The sequence below is a fragment of the Hakea prostrata genome, chromosome 5, assembly GCF_041222555.1.
Source record: "Hakea prostrata isolate BN-2017 chromosome 5, UWA_Hpros_2, whole genome shotgun sequence".
NCBI classification, from domain to species: Eukaryota; Viridiplantae; Streptophyta; class Magnoliopsida; order Proteales; family Proteaceae; genus Hakea; species Hakea prostrata.
This window is the reverse complement of record NC_142604.1, coordinates 18,079,000-18,094,257: the sequence shown is the minus strand read 5'-3', so window position 1 is coordinate 18,094,257 and position 15,258 is coordinate 18,079,000.

The window sequence follows — 15,258 nt, the reverse complement described above, 5'->3', positions numbered from 1 at the left end:
GCTTTACATTATGGGAACTTATTGGTTATGATCATATGAGTAATCCTTTACTATACATGACTGTTATGTGTTTTCTTATCAGTAATACAATGTATAGATCATTTAGAATATCATGTTCAGTCTTACTTTATGATTTATGTATGATCAATCATGTTATGATATGTATTTGTTTATATGACGAATCATTGATTTAGTATAATATGATGAGATTGAGATTGTGATTGACTACGTATGACTTGGGATTGAGAGGTGTCCTTTCAACACTTCTGTCCTTGGACATTGGAGAGAGTAGTATGGGATATTCCCCGAAGGTGTCCATCAACGCTTTCCTGGGTTATTGGATGACATGTATAGGATTGTCTAGGTGTATGGTTAGGATTTCCCTTGTCGTATCAGACCCGAATCGGAAGGGTATTGAGACCGAACGACCCGTGGTAGAATATGGTTGAAGGGCGCTCAAGACCGGTACCCACTCCGTGAGAGGACTTGAACTATATTGCGAATACCCAAAAGGGGCCATTTATTGGTAGGGTTGCATATGGATAGACTTGGGCTCACGGGCGCTCAAGACCGGTAACCACCCCGTGAGAGGACGTGAGAGCTTCCCGTTTACTATATGTGGATGAGCAATAGGGTTGATGAGTCCGTAATCCAGGATTACGCTGACTCTAGGGCGAAGGATACCGGAAAGGATTGCTAGGGGCGAGGAATGGACGTATCTGGATCTGACATGATATGACTAAGTAGATGACTTGCATTGGGCTAGGCTTTACTGTGACATGCGCCAGTACTTATACCAAACGGTGATGTGAGAGAGTGGTGACTAAATCCCCAACCATGGTTTGAGATGACTTTACCGAACTTCCCCGAGCAGACCCAAGATATCTTATGATTGAGGGGGAGTGACCGACAACCCAAAGAAGTATGGTGCCATGACTTAAAGCATGTCTACCTTAGAGACTAGCATACTTAAGATTAGAATCATATTACATCATTGTCTCATATCATATTGCATCATATTGTGACTTGTGTTGAATGAACTGTGGATTATGAAACGACTTGCCTTGCTGAGTTCTTTTGAACTCATTCCTTTGTGCAATTTGTTAGATTATACTTCAGGTACAGAAGACCTTGATGGCACGTCCTATGACCCGAGCTATGATCCTGCATACTACCCTTCGGGTGATTGCTACGCGGAGAGTCAGGATTGCTCTATCGAGGAGGATTATAGTGCGTACCAGGGTTAGCCCCACATTAGTGAGGGAGCGGCCACGTTGGGTTTACTTCATCCATACTTTCGAAGAAGATATCATTAGGATAGAGGAAACCTATTTGTAGGCCCCATTTCACTGGATGACTGTAATCATTTGAATATTCTCTCTCTAGTTCCTATGGATTTGTTCATAACACTGGTTGTAACTTAACTTGATTTATCACTGTTCCGCTGATGGTGAAGGAGTGACTTCTGATCACTCTTTCTCTTTGAGACTCTGTTACTTAGAAATTGTTACTTAATGTTTCCACACTCTGATTAATTACCCTTTTCTCATTCATTTGATCTATTTATTGTTTACTTTATATATTAATTATATTGTTCATGATTATGTTATCGTGTATGTGGGAGGCATGGCCGCCGATCTGGATCTTCGGGCTGTGGATCACATCCCGGGTATGCCAGATAGGATATCGGCTGAGTGGATGTGACACTTATAAAGATGGCATTCGATTATTTAGCACAACCCCCCAACAACTAGAATTAACAGTCAAATTTTAGCCCAGATGGCGAATCTGTTAGTTAGGTGGAGCGTTATCCCTTAAAATAGTTGTTAGGCTATTTAAACCCAGACGACTTGCCATCTTCTTAGACGGAGTAATCTGTCTAAGCCTCTGTGATATATAATGTTCATATACAATCACAGAGCAAGGTTTGCCACTCCGTCTATTCAAACAGTGCGCTGTCTGGAACCTAGTGGATTTTAAAGGGAAGTTGGTCTTTCTAGACAACCCTATGTCCACATACATTCTCCTAACATGTCCTATATCAATCTAATGACATGATGCATGTGATTTTGATGCAAATGGATGCAATTACTTTTTTTTTTTTGGTAAAGGAATGCAATTACATTTGCATGTGAAAGAAGATGTCCTAGGCCCTAGTTTTCTAAGTCTTCTTGTTTGAGCTTGAGCTGATTTTCATTTAAATTCTTGAGTCTTCTTGTACTCCATTTTCATTTGTCATCTTGATTTAGGCTTCATGTCCACATTGGCTTAATCTTTGCCTTGATTGAGCTTTGCCTTGACTTTGGCTTGGATATCCATTGTTGAGTTGGATTTGGTCCACTTGCTCTTATAGTCATTAGTACTTTATTTTCATCACCATCGAAATTTATGGAGGTTGTACATGGTAATACTGACATGGCATTTTCTCAACAGTATTTCTATTACATTATTCAGCAATAATAGGTAGGAGACTTGACACATTTTTTGCCAATACATTGTCCTCTCATTGATTCTTGCACTTGACTCCAATGACCCCACATATTTTTGTTCTCAAACCAAAGTAATGGTACTCTCTGCCCACCTTCTGACAAGTGCCTCTTGGCCACAAGGAATGCCGTTCAAAATCTCTATTGCCCACATCTACAATATAATACATGTTTGCTTGTTTCTAAAAATGATATGCAAGTGCACATGTCGCAATCAAGTAGTAAATAGTAAGTAGAGTATCGATCCCACAGAGAATTTTATCTCTGAATCTCAATGTAAAAAGAATGATAATTTTAACAGGATTGAAAAATTACTTTGATTAGTGAACTAAATAAACGAAGGACAGGCGAATTGAACAAGATATCCTAAATTAGAGAGCATACAATAGAAAGAAGTATCATAAATGGTATGACTGTTGGGAATCAATTTCCCCTCCCCTAAACTTGGGCTATGAATGCTAAAACAAAGCTGCAGCATAAAACATATCAGAGAACCTGGAACAAAATTGCACACGGGTATTTTCCAATCAACATATGCATTAACATTAACATCATAGTTCAAAACCATCATATTCCTATCAGGAATTGAAATGAGCATGCGAATCACGCCTGGGTTCCAATGATGGTTACGTGAGGCAGGTGAGTATCCCTATCTTACCCACTAAGTAGCTAAATTCACATAAGGATCAAGCTAACTCATATTATTCAACATTGATCTTGTTCCAATTAACTTTCCAATCAACTAAACCACAACATTTAGTCAGGGATGGTCAATCAATAAATGAAATTACTCAAAAACATACATGTTGAATACATTGATAATAAAATGTGCTACAACAAACTAAATAATCAGAGCTCAAATCATAGGTTCGGGTAATCTTATCATCCCAACAAAATAAGAAACTAGCTCATATTAAAGTTCAAATACAGAGAAATAAATGCAACCATAAAGAGTTTAGCTAGAATATAAAGAAGTAGAAAATATAAAACCCTAGAGAACTAGGAGAATGCTTCCACCATGCTGAAGCTCCCTATCTCCAGCAGCTCTTCCTCTTGCACAAACTTTCTCCTCTGCGTGCCTGATTATCCTCCTTTTATTTTGGTGGCTCCTCCGCCTCTCTATTACCCTCAAAATTTCCCCAAGTGATAGGGTAAAAATGGATTGTAGGATTAGAACCTTCTCTTATGAGACGGCTAAGATCCTTCATGTAGTAACAAGAGGAATATTTAATTATCTTGCCCTTATTAATGATTTCACTAAATAATGCCATGTGTGTCCAATCTAGAAAAATTATACTACCGTAGTGCTGGCAACATTTTTCAGCAAACTAAGTAGACTTGTTCTTTGTTCCTCTTCTATGCCTCTGTCATTTCTTCATCCATTATAATGTTTTTTCTACAATGCCAAGAAAAAGAATACTGATCAATTCCATTCATTAATTCAAGGGAAATTTATGCATAAATAATATAAAAGACCTTTACAATATCTAAAACTCTAAGATTCACTAAACCACAATATATTGAGTACTAACACTAAAACAAACATAAATCACTCTTAAATTAAGCTATCTCAAGTATAAAATCACTAAAATTAACTCTATTTCATAGAGTTATCAAAACACCTCAATAAAAAGATATTTCTTCCAAACTTTAGCCAAAGCCTTGTATAGTTTACCCCCAAAAAAGGAAAGAAAAAAAAAAAGTTGAACCCTTGTATCCTTCCAAACTCTAAATCTATAATTTAATCCTTGTTAAAATCTTCAATCATAAATTCAAAGTTGATAATCAAGAGAGTAAGACACTGAGAGAAATGAAGAGTTGTAAGTGACTAGGTTATGGCGTTGATCATAGACTCCAAATCCCTAATTCCTCCCCCCGCCCCCTAGTTTGCCTCTCAATTTGTTAGGTCTTTTGTGGGTATTTTGGTAAGTTTACATCTATTTGCCTATTTAGATTTTTTGGAAAGAAGTATTTCAACACTTCAAAGGATTCACTAATTTTTCTTTTTTTTTAGGGGGAGGGGGGGTTGATGGAGTGGACTCATATATTATAATGCTTAGTTTTTCAAGGAGGTTCTTGTTAAATCTAGATTTCTCATATAATCTCTCCTCTTCTCCCCCCCCCCCCCAAAGAGATTGGGACTCGTTATGCCAGGTTCCATTTGTATGTGCCATTTGGTGCTCAGTTTGATCATGGACGATTCTATTAAGGAAAACTGGTGTGCCTATTTGGGAAGTCACCGCTTTGATGCTCGAAGGCTATACTCTCCACTGTGGTTTGGCTTATTGCCTTTAGCATGGAAAGGGGAGATGGGATGGTATGATCAAAAGTGTAACAACCCCCGTATTTCCTAACCTGAAACCCGAATTGCAGGTTCGAGTACCTGAAGCTCTAGCCGGAAGAAGTTGTGGGCTATTCGGTTGAGGCCCATGTTTAAGCCCATGGATCTAGATATTGTTGGTGAAGAATCTACCTTAACGGGAACCAGAAGGAGATCCAGCCAGAACTCGGATGGACTGGGCAGATGGACATCCAAAGCGAGAAAGATCAAGTTGGAAGATGTTCGCAAACAAGGTAAGACCCCTCCACATGTTGGTTAAGGTTGCAGCAGTGTTAGGGATAGATTGGAGAGAAAAACGCCCACGTACTGAAAAGTACCAAGGGGCAGTCGATTGACCAAGTGACCGGCCACCCTGGCGGTCGATTGGAAAATCCTGCCTAAAAACTCTAATTTGCCCCTGGCACCCTTTTTAAAACCTTCCATGATCTAATTTTGCATTATTTTATTCGTATAGGCTACTGTGGACTGAGTAAAGGCAGAGCACACGTGGTGGGTGGAAAGGAACCTCTATTCGCGAAGAATCTTTGGGATTTCCTTTGGCAATGATCCAAGTGGAGGTAAGTTCAACCACCCTCTTAATCTACTGATTTTTGTCTTTTAGAGAGTAGTAACTTCTTCCTTTGCTCTATTGTGGTGGTTTTGGTAGAGTTTATCTCTTTCCATCAATGATCTCAATTGAATCATGCCAAAAAAGTGGATTTTATATCTGAATCAATGGCAGATCTTAACAAAGTAGATGGTTTATATTTGAATTTCTCCTTCTCTGGGATCTGTAGTCTAAGTGACCTCTTTGGAGTTCTAAGGATGCGACTTAGACTTATATCAACTCAAAATCATATCGAGGATGGGTGAGCAAAAGTCTGAGTTTCGGACTTGGAATTCTGCTAGAGGGTGGAGCTGTCACTTAGGGTAGTCGATTAACCATCCAACTGCCTTAACAGACCGGCCTACTTCAGCAGGTTGTGTTGATGCTATTTTTACCCATTTTCAATCTCAGATCCTAATGTAACTTCATAATCTTGATCTAGGGGTTTTCTGGGATTTGTTAGTGTATTTTCTTGGGAGATCTAGTACATTTATCAATACTTTTTCCACTGAAACAGGTAAGTACACAATTGCATGTATGACTGAATTGATGTTATGATGAACTGCTTACTTTTCTGCCCATGTCAATAGTCTTATAATCTACTGTAATTATTGTTATGCATGTTTACTTGTAAATGAAGTGTCATGATTGATGATTAATGCATTTTACTACTTTACTTAGTGTGGAATAATGTGTTTGGTGTGACTATGATTGGGGAATACCTAGCTTGGTGCTCCTACATGCTACCACCTTTACGGCAAGGGTCTTGAAGCTGAGTGACCCGTGATGGCAGTGATGTGACTATGTGTCATCCAAAAGAGGTAACCAGTTTGTGAGGAGACTCAGTGGTCCACTGTTTATAATGCAATGGTAGGATTGCATATATTAGGGTTAGGCTCATGGGTGTCTAAAAGATGGCTTGGGTGTCATGAGGGGACATGAGAGCATCCGCCTTAATATGTGGATGACCATAGGGTTAAGGAATGGGATCCAACATAGGTAATCAGCCCGTGAGGCACATTCCTAGGTGGAAAAGGATTTTGGACCAACAGTGAACTAGATATGAGGAAAGATATATGGACTATATATAGTGTGTTACCATAGGACCTTGCATTGGGTTTAGAATCCCTGACATGCACCAGTACCCATATCAATGGTTGTGGTGAGAGAGTGAGGACCTATACCTTAGCCATGGTTGATGATGAGGACCATACCCCTTACCCGGGATCCAAACAGAGGTAGCTTGTCCATGAGAGATCAGAGTGACAAGACCTACCAAATGAGGGTTGGTGTTACACCTTAAAGCATGTCTACCTGAATAGAGACTCGCATAGTTAGATTACTAGGTACATTTTATAACTCTGCATTTCATTATTTAATTTGCTATTCACTACGTGATTATGGTATATATATGGATTTGTTGCCTTATTGAGTTTGTTAGAACTCATCCGTGTGGATTATCTTTGTTTTCTTAAGATGTCTATACAGAAACAGGAGAAATTCCCCATGCATGGGAGAATACCTTTGAAGAGGTACTGGAGGCGTCAATGGGATCTGGTCTTGATCAACACGAAGCCTCTTATGGGTGTATGGAATGCTCTTACGGCACCTATTGACAGGAAGAGAGCCTGGGTTATCCGCCACTTGGACAAGTCCATGAAGGAAGGTCTCATGACTCCGTGGATCAAGAAATACGAGATAGAGTACCCTAAGAAGTTGCAAGACAATAATAAAACATGATGAAAGATTCTTTGGATAATTCTTGCTTCCGCTATGACATACTTCGTTACCTACCTTTGATACACTCCTTTGAGACATTCTTTTGATATCATTCAGTGTTATTTCCTAGGATTTTAGAACCATTTGTTCCTCAACTTATTATTGAATTGTTATTTGATCATGATTATTGCATTTTGTGTATATACTATTACTAATGATGAAACTGAGGATCACACCCACAGGTTGTCGGACAGGTTTGGTACTAGTGGGTGGGGTGTGACAAAAAGTGCCTCTTTTCCTGGATTTCCAAATTTGCCAAATGATAGCTGTCCAACTTCGATTGATATCCTTACTTGAAGATTCATGGAATTTCCTTCAAATGAAATAGACCCAACCTTGGATATTTGTGCACAAATTCTGTTGTAGAGATCCCCAAAGGTGAAGCTTCCCACGTTGTTGCAACATTGCAAACTAAATATGAGAGCATAAAGGATTGATTCAGGGTGAGAGTTACATAGGGGTTATGTTGCCCTATGAGACATTTCTCTTTCTTCCAATCCTTCTTACTGCAAATGCATGGTTTGCACATTTCTAAAGAAAATGCTGGACTTTAGGCGTATTTGGCAAGCTCCAATCTCCAGAAGAGATCTAGTTGGGAGGGTGAGCGAAAGGTTGCCATTGCTTTGAGATAGATAATATGATATGGTAGTCTCACATTGGAAGTTCCTTTATACTTCTTAGTCTTTTAGTGCTTAGGAATTAGTAGAGGTTTTTTTGTGATTTTCATCCCCTCCTCTCAACTTGGTTGATAACTCGTTTAATTTTCTTTTCTTTTCAACTAGGTATACAAAAATATTTCAAAGAGCCAAGAAAAAATGCCAGACCAATGGGGATATTTTCAACACAAAAGGGTGGTTGTAGCTACCAAATATGACATGATTTTGCGATGATTTGAAGCTATATGATAATAATCTTTAAAGAGTTTTAATTGGACACTCTTGAGTTGGGCACAAAATTACTAGCCCCCCTATTGTGCCATAAATTACTTTGGGGTCCACTCTATCAAAGATCGTTCCAAGTTGTTAGTGAAATTCAAAATATTGACCAAATTACCCCTTATATGTTAAAATGATTCAAATGCTCCCATACCCCATTCTTAAATAACCATACAGGTTAGTGAATGGATTCCCTCTTCACTCCTTCACGCTATTAGAAATCACCCACCATCGCCCCAATGCTGAAAGCCACCCACCACAAGAAAAAAAGAAAAGAAAAGAAAAGAAAAAAATAAATGAATGAGACAAGATCAAATGCTTATTGGTTGTGGTTAGTAGGGTGAAGAATGAACATGGGGAGGGTGAGTTGGTGTAAAAGATATGGGATAAGACCGATATGAAAGTTACCGAGGGGAAGAGTGGACAGTTCAACTGGATGTTATTTAGTTCAACTTGGAAATTAGAAACCCATAGTGAAGAACCAAAAGACACATGGGAAAGTAGGAGTTGAAATAATAATAATAATAATAATAATAATAATAATAATAATAATAATAATAATAATAATAATAATAGTACGGATAGAGTTATAGGGAAATGGATGAAAATGCTTGAAGAAATAGACCATATTCTATTTGTGAAATGACAAATTCTTTTGATTGGGTTTGGGGTGTGTGGTGTTGGGCGAAGGGTGCGCATGGAGTGGTGGGGGAAGCAACTGTTTCATCCGAAAATGGTTTAGATGTATGAAATCTAAATCAACCTTAGGTGAGAAAATAGAGGGTAGGGGTTAGTGGGACTTCACACATTGTTTGAGGGTGGTGGTGGTAGTTGCACAACTCGTAGTCTTCATCCTTCGAAGCCACCACTACTGCCATGGTCAATAGAATGATTAAATTTTCAAATCAACTAGATTATTTAACGAATAAGCTGCTCTACTTATGAGGTGTATGAAATGGGAAATGCAGTTGCACAGGTGGAGGCGAAAGGGGGTTGCGGTGGAATTTTTTCTCTTTTCTTTTTTTTGGCGGGTGGTTTCCAATGGTGGGGATGTGGTAGGTGATTTCCGATAGGGGGTGGTTATATGTATAAGAGTGTGTAATTGTAATTTTTAATGGTATAAGGATACATAGATAATATCATTTTTTTTTTTTACATAATAGATGGTTATTTCCTCTCAGACTTAAACACCCTTGGAATCTTGAAGAGTCCAGATCTTCCATCTAGATGGACGAAAAAATCCAATCCACATGGTTGGATGTTTGACATGTGTCAAATCTAAACACAAAATTCTCATTTTTAGGAAAGGAGAGAGAGAATATATGGATTCTTACGGTTTTCAGATTTTCCTAAACAAGAGGAATTATGTTTATATTTGACATATGTCAAGCATCCAACCATGTAGACTGTAAATTTTCTCTCCATGTGTCACATCCCCCTAGCCAGTACCCTAACTGGCATACCCGGTGTGTGATCCACAGCCCCGAAGATCAAGTATCGAGGAAATCATCCTCCCACCTATGCAATAACATAATCATGAACAGAAAATAATCAATGTTTTAATATTATAAACAAAAGATCTAAATCAAGAAATGAATATCAGTATAATCATAGTACGAAAAATGATACCAGATGTAAGCACATCAAAAAGAGGTAGACTGAGGCGGAAACTCACTCCACAGTTATAGCGGAATGTAGCACGTAAGTCTAAAAAGAATTACAAATGTTTCTAAAGAAAAGTAAGGAAAGAAAATCAAACTGAACTACGAGTTTTCTATTCTATAGATAACATCTTCAAAGTAATGGACTTCATCAATCCAACACAGATGTTCCCATTCTACATTATGTCTAATCGTAGTACGCAACTTGACCGCTCGAGGGATCATCAATGTGATCTTCATTGTTTCCAGTACCTTGCGTGTAGTACGCTTCATCGGCTTGCGCTTCATCGTATTGTCCTTCATAATAGTTAATACCTGTAGAATAATCTAACAAAAAGATTGCACAAAAAGGAGTGAGTTCAAATGAACTTAGCAAGGCAAGTTAATCATAGCAACATAAATAACATGTAGGAGAACATAACAAGATGCAATGCAATATGAAACAGATAATGTATGTATGCATCTAAACTCTATGTATGTTGGTCTCTATTGGCAGACATGCTTTAAGTCATAGCACCATACTTCTCTGGGTAAGTCTCAGTCACTCGGCTCCGGTTGGTAATGGGTCCGTTATCCCTCGGGACATTCCATGGTTGGGGGTTAGGTCACCGCTCTCTCACATCACCATTGGTATAAGTATTGGCGCATGTTAGGGTTAAGCCTAGCCAAATGCAAGTCATCTACTTAGTCTATCAAGTCAGTTCCAGATACATCAATTCCTCCCCTCTGGAGATCCTTTCAGGTTTTTTTCACACTAGAGTCCTCATAGTCCCGGACTACGGACTCATCAACCCTATTGGTTATCCACATATGGTAAACGGGAAGCTCTCATGTCCTCTCACGGGTTGGTTACCGGTCTTGAGCGCCCATGAGCCCAAGTCTATCCATATGCAACCCTCCCAATAAATGGCCCCCACAATGTTATTCCTGTCCTCTCAAGGGTTGGTTACCGGTCTTGAGCGCCCATGAATCTCCATTGCTACCACGGGTCGTTCGATCTCAATACCCTTCCGACTAGGGTCCGATATAACAGGGACATCATAGCCAAACACTGCTAAACAACCCTAAGTATGACAACCAAAAGTTCAGGAAAATGTCAATGGGCAACCTTGGAAACATCCCATACTATTTCTGTTGATGTCCAAGGACAGAAGTATCAAAAGGACACCTCTCAATCCCAAACCATACCTAATCAATCACATTCTCAAATCAGTCATTGACATACAAAATCAACACTTCATCATACAAAAGAGAATATAAAAGCATAATCTAATCATTAAACAATATATAGTAATTAGCATTTCATATAAACTTGAATAATGAAAAAGAAAAACATAAGTGAAGTGCTACTGTACTTACAGTAGTACATCAAAAGTATAAAATACTAGAACAATAAATAAACTCAGAGTTTCTTAAATTAGAAACCAAAGTATACGCGATCTATGTTATTATGAAATAACTGTCCTTACCTTAATTATCGTCGAAGATAATCCAAAGATCAAAGAGAGAGGTTCCAAACTTAGCAATTAAACCCCTAACAATCATAGATACAACATTAGGAAAGAAGCCTAAAAGATTGGAGAGCAAACGAATCAAACAGAGCGAAAAACAGAGCTTCTGACTTCATTGGTCAATTGATTGGTCTACTGAACCAGTCGACCAATAGAGTCAGACCGAAGCAAATACGGGAAAATTGATCCGAAACTCAATCTACAGGGTTCGGAACTTCACAAAACTTGGAGGAAAACCATAGGATAGTATTCTAACACTAAGGGAGAAAAGATCGGGCACTAATGATGATTAAAAACATTACCTGCAATTTAAAATCATGGTTTCCCCAATTGGGTGAAAACCCTAGAATTCGATGAAAAATATACGATGGAAATCACAGAAAAGACAAGGAATGATTTAGATCTCATCCAAGAAAAAGGTAATCAGAATCAAATACAAGTACGTCATGAAAATTAGATTCAGTCGGATAAGAAATCAGATCCATAAGAAGAATTAGGGTTTCAAAAAGGATCATACAAGAATTAGGGTTGAGATCTCTATGCTGATCATAAACCCTAAACAGAATGAGATCATGGAAGAGATGGTTGGAAGGATGCATCATCTTCTTCTCAATCTCAAACAAGAACAAGATTAAAGAGGAATAAATCATGACACCGAAGAGATTACTAACCTTGTATTGGCAGTTCTGAGATGAGAGGCTTCAAATCTAGTAGAGAATTCTTCGAAATCATCGAAAAGAGTTTCAAACAAGTCTTCCCATGTTCTCGAGTGTTTTGGAGGCAAGAGGACACTAAGAAACACGAAGTGTGTTTAAATAGAGAGTGAAAAACCCTAAAATTGGATTTTCTCGAATTTAACACACAGTTGGTCGATTGCTTGGTCGACTGGCCCAGTCGATGAATCAATCGACCAATCAGGTCAGCAAAGTCCAAACAGGGAAATGGAGGATCAAATGAACACCAAACCTAAAGGGCTTTTACACACACATCAAGTGACATACCTAGGGTGTAGAAATGCCTTCGAATCAAGTCAGATACTACGCCAAGTCCTTCAACTAATCTCATCTTTAGTCAGGTGCAGCTTTCTTTCCAGATCTGCACAGACTTTCAAGTATGGAACTCCATCATCAATCTCCATGGGTTTTGGGTCAAACACCATGTCTTTTATTGAGATGGCCCACAATTGGCTTCTTCCTTTACTCCGGGTCTTCGGACCTTTAAACAACCGGGTTTCCGGGTCAGGGTTAGGGCTAGGATAGGGCTAGATTTCACACCATGTGGGTAGAGGATCCAAACTCTGGGATGGTGTTAGGTTTTTTCTACCAAAATATAATTTATGGTACAATAACGGTAATTGATAATTTCATGCCCAACTCAAGGGTGTGCACATGAAAATCTCTAATCTATATAGAAAATAGAAACATGGACAAAAATATCAAAACCAAGCAAAACACAAAAAACTGAAATGAAGAATTCTAAAAAACCTGTATACCAAGTTTCCATCCTAGATAATAATAAAGTATTATGAATATTATGGGCGAAGTTCCTCTACATCCACAGTTTGGAATTTTGGTTTTTGCTTGCGTGGATATTCAGTTGTTTCACACTTATTAAATGCTAATCTGATGGTAATTATAGAGGATATTTAATTATTTTAGGTAATAAATTTACAAAACACTATACCATTAAGAATCAAATTTACATAGTAAACCCAAAAACCTAATCAAAATGATTTGTGAATCTGAAGCCGTTTGGCCTCTTTGCCAGTGACTTAGTAGTCAATACACCCTATTTGTTGAAAGACCTTCTTGATTGTTCTTTTAGTTGAGTTCTTTTAGTTGGGTACCTCTATATAGACAAGATCACTAATCCAGATAAGCCACCAGTAAATAAAAAGAGAAGCAAACAGCGTGTTATCAAATATACAGAACTATTCATTCTTTACATTAATCGAAACTCATTTGAAGTTCAAACCCATTCATATTCACAAATCATTCTTAGCTGATTAGGTTTTGGGTTTATTTGTAATTTCGATTTTTATTGGGGTAGTCCTTTGTAAATTTAAATTTCTATTTAACAAAACCAATTAAATTACCATTTTACCCTTTATAATCACCATCAAATTAGCATTTAACATGTGTCATGCAACTACAGCCTGAGAGAATGATATCCTCCAAAGTGCGAACAAAAATTCCACAATTTGTGCATCATATTGGTACAATTATCAATATGATGATTTCTTGTTACCTTCCATTTATAGGTCAAAATTTGAGTTTTAAATAGATGACAATTGTTTGGCCATTGGAATTGTATTTATAATGACATAATAACTCACAATAGCAAGGCACAAAGCTAAGGAAGCAGAGGAACTTGAATATTTGTGGAAAAAATTCATTAGACACTCCAAGATAAATGGCAAAAGGTAGAGGCACCCTAAAGCTATGCCAAATTGGAATCATTTAGTTTTTCTTTTCTTTTTTGGTAAAATGAAATCATTTAATTGGTTAGAAGAAATGACGAATACATTTTAATTGTATTGTTGTATATTTTATAAAAAAAAAAAAAAAAAAAGAGTAAGAAGGATCTCATGGAGGATGAGAGAAGATGAAATCTATGACTTTGTTTTACTAAGGGCAATAATTTAAAGTCACAAGAGATTAAGGCTATTGTATGCGCTTTGTGCCATGTGTAACAGACTAGTCGCAGGCAATGGTCAACTTGAAGAGTATTGAACTTGGGGGATAGACCAAATGCTAGATGGGAAACACAAGTGTCATAGAACCTAAGCCTCGTGGTCAAACGAGGGTTCACGGGAAGATGGGGTTAGTCATCTCGACGATGTTTGCTTGAGCATTTTTTCCATCTACCTGTTTCCAACGGCCTCCACTCTAGATGAAACTCTGCGTCGAAGGAAACCTTTTTGGCCATACCTGACCAAGGATACACTGATAGGATTGTTCCCTCAACATCCCTCTTGGGCAGCCACACCGCCAAATTGTTGGTTTTGTAACACACAACACTATCTTGTCCAACCATTTCTAGTGTTAGTCACTGAAAGGTCAAAATAGTCAACTCTCATTGTGAAGTGTCGTTTCAAGAGGAGATCCATGCCTCTAGATGATCCAACATCCAAAGAATTCAGATTCAGCTATAAACAACCCCCACCTATCACATTTAATGGTAATGGTTTGTTACTCCCACAACTCTCGTTAAGCTTTTTAGGTTGAGCAATTAAAAATTCCACTACAGTTTGTCGACCACTAGAGTCGGCCTACACTCACTTTCTTCTTTAGTGAATCGAAAAATCCAAGGCGACAATAGTTGTGGGCAGTTCACTCGAAGGGATCATATTTGGGCGCAATAAAAGGTAACTTAGGAGATAAAATCATGAGTTTTTTTTTTATGGCACCCACTGGAAGTGAGCAAAACTCCACACTGCCCACTTTTTGTAAATTCAAAGCGGTCCACTATTAAAATTCAAAGTTTTGACAGTTAATTTTAGGGGTTGATTGACTAAAATACCCCTTTACTAGTCAAATTTCTAAAATGCTTTCTCACTCAAGTGTTCCAACTCCTCCCATCTTCTTCCTATATCTCGCAAAAAATTCCACCACCTCTGGCAACCACCACTCCTCCCTTGCTGGCGACCACTGCCCCCCCTTACTGTTGAGAAGTTACCTAAGAAACAACGGCAAATTTTGTTTCTGCCGGATCATCAAGTCAGATCCCCTGTCTAGATGATCTATTTTATTTTCTAAAATCTCTTTAGTTTTCGGAGTTCTCTTGCGAGAAGAACGAAGTGCATTGCGCACCTACAACACAAAAGAGGGTAAAGAACTCTTGGCTTCTGAACATGTACGGATCCGCATTCTCGATCACCATAGCGAGGGTTTTTTTATTGAATCTAATGGTCTTCTTCTATGTCCGTATCGTTCCAAAAGGATTATTTTTTTCTTTCT